Raw genomic sequence first — 5,000 nt, forward strand, 5'->3', positions numbered from 1 at the left:
TGGATAAAAGTGTCAGCTAAATAACACATTTTTTAATAAAAAAGACTGAATGTAGAAGAACTGTCCTTGCGAATGCTTTCCCAAGATCCCGCTGATGAAAGCCCTGGGCTGTCTCCAGCCCTCCTTCAGCCTGTCTCCAGACCTCCTTCAGCGCGTCTCCAGCCCTCCTTCAGCGTGTCTCCAGACCTCCTTCAGCCCGTCTCCAGACCTCCTTCAGCCCGTCTCCAGCCCTCCTTCAGCGTGTCTCCAGACCTCCTTCAGCCCGTCTCCAGACCTCCTTCAGCCCGTCTCCAGCCCTCCTTCAGCATGTCTCCAGACCTCCTTCAGCCCGTCTCCAGACCTCCTTCAGCATGTCTCCAGACCTCCTTCAGCATGTCTCCAGACCTCCTTCAGCATGTCTCCAGACCTCCTTCAGCCCGTCTCCAGCCCTCCTTCAGCGTGTCTCCAGACCTCCTTCAGCGTGTCTCCAGACCTCCTTCAGCCCGTCTCCAGACCTCCTTCAGCGTGTCTCCAGACCTCCTTCAGCCCGTCTCCAGACCTCCTTCAGCATGTCTCCAGACCTCCTTCAGCATGTCTCCAGACCTCCTTCAGCATGTCTCCAGACCTCCTTCAGCCCGTCTCCAGCCCTCCTTCAGCGTGTCTCCAGACCTCCTTCAGCGTGTCTCCAGACCTCCTTCAGCCCGTCTCCAGACCTCCTTCAGCCCGTCTCCAGCCCTCCTTCAGCCCGTCTCCAGACCTCCTTCAGCGTGTCTCCAGACCTCCTTCAGCCCGTCTCCAGAGGAGCCAGCACCACTGCCGTCTCAGGCTCAACCCAAGGGATGGACAATATTACATGAATATGTATCTTTTGTCAAAATACAAAATGAAATGTGCACTAAAATTAATTGTGCACATTATTGTGGAGGTGGAGAGCAACCCATATACAGTATGAAACACATACATGTGGATGTATGTCACATACATGTGGATGCTTATGAAACACATACATGTGGATGCGTGCCACATACATGTGGATGCGTATGTCACATACATGTGGATGCGTATGTCACATACATGTGGATGCGTATGTCACATACATGTGGATGCGTATGTCACATACATGTGGATGCATATGTCACATACATGTGGATGCTTATGAAACACATACATGTGGATGTGTGTCACATACATGTGGATGCGTATGTCACATACATGTGGATGCGTATGTCACATACATGTGGATGCGTATGTCACATACATGTGGATGCATATGTCACATACATGTGGATGCTTATGAAACACATACATGTGGATGTGTGTCACATACATGTGGATGCGTATGTCACATACATGTGGATGCGTATGTCACATACATGTGGATGCATATGTCACATACATGTGGATGCGTATGTCACATACATGTGGATGCGTATGTCACATACATGTGGATGCATATGTCACATACATGTGGATGCTTATGAAACACATACATGTGGATGTGTGTCACATACATGTGGATGCGTATGTCACATACATGTGGATGCGTGTCACATTTATGTTTGAAATGCTACTACTGCCTGCAGCTACCTTTCTGGCCGCACAAATTGCCATGGAAACAAAGAATGAATTCAGAGCACATGCAGGGCAGAATTAGGTCAGATGATATATATCTGTTTAATGGATATCAAACGTCATGGACAAGACCCTGTCGCATTCAGGAACAGGGAACTGGGCTGCCATCAACCGCCTGTGTTTGTGCTACATGGGGTTTGTGCTACATGGGGTTTGTGCTACATGGGGTTTTTGTGAAATGTGTGGATCTTGTGACAGCAATAGTGCCTGTGGAGGTGGTGGTGTGGGGTGGGGGGGGTGGGGGGGGGGTCTTGGTTGACATCACTCTGCCAGAGATCAGCTCACTTCTTTCATAATTTTCATAATTAATTCCGGATTAATTCCTCTTTGTTTACCTTTGTTTACACACGTGCCAACTGGAACGAAGACTTGTGCCTCAGATAGCAGATAGGAGGATTTTGTGTGGCATATTATAACAGTAAATTATGTCATAAAGTTAGTGGAGACTGTTGTTCTGTGGTATTTTAAGATGAAGTCAGCCTCAAACGATGAGGAGTTTTCTATGCAGAGTTTTCTGAGCAGAGAGCGGTGTAGACGCAGGGTTTGTACGCACTATCTTAGCAGAGAGCAGTGTAGATGCAGGGTTTGTATGTGCTGTTGTTGCAGGGAGCAGTGTAGATGCAGGGTTTGTATGTGCTGTTGTTGCAGGGCGCAGTGGAGACACAGGGTTTGTATGTGCTGTTGTTGCAGGGCGCAGTGGAGACACAGGGTTTGTATGTGCTGTTGTTGCAGAGAGCAGTGCTATTGCAGGGGAGGCTGTGGTCCCTGTAGCATGAGTGTGGGATGGGTGTTTTGTCAGTGTTGTGGTCACGTGTTCCTCTCTGTGTATTTCTGCCCACACATTTCACAGGACCCCACCAGAAGCAGAGTGACACAATGTCAAGGGGCCCTGCCACTGTGGAGGCACACAAAATGGCAGCCAAACACTTCTCTTACAGACCAGCAAAACCTCACCCTTATCTTACAAACCAGCAAAACCTCACCCTTATCTAGAAATCAGAAAAACCTCACCCTCATCTAGAGATCAGCAAAACCTCACCCTTATCTACAGATCAGACCTCCACTGCATGATGAAGATCCTGACTGTGTGTTATCAGGGTTTTTTGGGGGGTGGATTTTGGCCGGAGGTACACGGTGTGCCTGGTAGCAGCGCCAGCGCCAGAGTACCCAGCATGCCCTACTGCGGGCGGGGCAGCGGCCAGGCTGATAGACGCACGTGCCAGCGAACATTTTCATCACACACACTCAGGCATGCACGCACGCACACACACGCACACAGGCACACATGCACGCAGACACACAGAGACGCATGCACACACACACACGCAGACACACAGAGACGCACGCACACACACACACAGAGACACACACACGCAGACACACAGAGACGCACGCACACACACACACAGAGACACACACACGCACACACACAGAGACGCACGCACACATGCATGCACGCATGCACACACAGAGACGCACGCACACATGCATGCACGCATGCACACACAGAGAGGCACGCACGCGTGCTAGTGAATGCTTTCATCACACACACACGCATGCACGCTGTCATGCACACACACACAGACGCACGCACACATGCATGCACGCACGCGTGCCAGTGAATGCTTTCATCACACACACACACACACGTGCGAGCGAGCATTTTCATCACACACACGCGAGCCAGCAAACTCTTTCATCACCATCATCATAAAAATATGAGTCTGCTTTCTAGAGAGGGCTCTGTGGGAGAGAGAGTGTGTGAGCGAGCGAGAGAGAGAGAGAGAGGGAGAGGGAGAGGGAAAGGGAGAGGAGAGAGAGAGAGTGGGGAGAGAGTGGGGCTGTAATTGCTGTCCGCTGATTTCAGGTCCCTTGTGTGTGTAGAACTAAAGGCCTGTCTTAGTGCCTGTGTGTGTGCCTGTGTGTGTGTGTGTGAGAGAGAGAGAGAGAGAGAGAGAAAGAGAGAGAGGAAGAGAGAGAGAGAGGAAGGGAGAGGGAGGGGGGCTGGGTGAGGGGCAGAGCCCTCATTGGCTCAAGATTTTCACTGGTGATGAGAAAACGTGATTCAGTCTGCAGTACTGCAGCAAGACACTGCAGAGAGAGAGAGAGCGAGAGAAGGAGGGAGAGAGAGAGAGAAGCAGAGAGAGACAGAAACACAGAGAGGGAGGGAGAGAGAGAGAGAGAGAAAGGGTAACTGCAGAGAGGAGGAGGGGTTCAGTGGCAGCGTGAAACCAACTGCCATCACGGAGGAATAGAGCGAGGGAGTGAGAGAGACGACAACACAAAGACGGAGAAAACAAACGACTCGCTCGGCAGGATGGAGGGAGTGAGAGAGAGCGGGCGGGTGTTGCGGGAGCAGTAGCGGCAGAGAGGCGCGGAGAGGGGGAAATAGAGAGAGAGAAAGAGACGGAGCGGAGGTGGAGGCGGTGGGGGAGGAGTCGAGGAGGGCGCTCTCTGACGGGTCTATTTCTGGCCATCTCCTCTCCAGTGACAGCGGAACAACCGCTGACACATCGCACATCTCCGTCTTCATCCCTCCATCCGTCCGTCCGCCTGCTCCCCCTTTTCACCTGTTCTCATCGCACGGAACGAGGGGGCGAGGAACGGGGGCAGCACCTGGACGGGCTGCGGCAGGAGAGGGCTCGTGACGGACTGTGGCTCGCGCTGACGCTGAGGACGTCCCTCTGAAGCAGCATCGACAGCATCTCTGAGGACTGGATTTCACACACATTCAATAATTACCATACTTCTGGGGACCGATACATTCCATAAGCACCATACTTCTGGGGACCGGACCCAAAGCTGAGAGACACCTGCACGCAGGACACTGAACCCCAGGTTAGATGATCCAGCCGTCTCTGTGTGAATTCATATGTGTGAGTGTGGTGTGTGTGTGTGTGTGTGTGTGTGTGTCTGTGTGAATTCATATGTGTGAGTGTGGTGTGCTGTGTGTGTGTGTCAGTGTGAATTCATATGTGTGAGTGTGGTACGTGTGTCTGTGTGAATTCATATGTGTGAGTGTGGTGTGTGTGTATTTGTGCATATCTGCATGTGTGTACTGGCATGTGTGTGTCATTGTGTGTGTGTGTGTGTTTGTTTGTATCTGTGTACGGGTGTGTGTGTCTGTATCCGTGTGTGTCTATGGTTCTTTCTGTGTGTATGTACGGGTATGCGTGAGTAAGGAGTGTGAGACCCTGTCTGAGCATAGAGTGTGTGATCATTTCTGCATGTTTGTGCATGTTTGTGTATATCTGCGTGTGTGGGGGTATGTGTATGTGTGTGTGCGTGTGTGGGGGTATGTGTGTGTGTGTGAGAGTGTATACACATTTGTGCATGACTCTGCGAACGTGTGTGCATGGGGATGTGTGTGTGTGTGTGTGTATGCATGT

At 51.2% G+C, this 5,000-nt stretch overlaps 1 protein-coding gene across 2 annotated transcripts in view; it reads left to right on the forward strand.

Moving 5' to 3' along the window:
* Positions 1-3,715: 3,715 nt before the first annotated feature.
* rnf208 (ring finger protein 208) overlaps positions 3,716-5,000 on the forward strand; it is a 22,878-nt gene continuing 21,593 nt past the window's right edge. For both annotated transcript variants that reach the window (XR_009710177.1, XM_061263554.1), the window contains exon 1: positions 3,716-4,449. The gene's annotated coding sequence lies outside the window, so the exon portion shown is untranslated. The remainder of the gene's footprint in view (positions 4,450-5,000) is intronic.

Source organism: Conger conger, chromosome 12 (genome assembly GCF_963514075.1).
Source record: "Conger conger chromosome 12, fConCon1.1, whole genome shotgun sequence".
Taxonomy (NCBI): domain Eukaryota; kingdom Metazoa; phylum Chordata; class Actinopteri; order Anguilliformes; family Congridae; genus Conger; species Conger conger.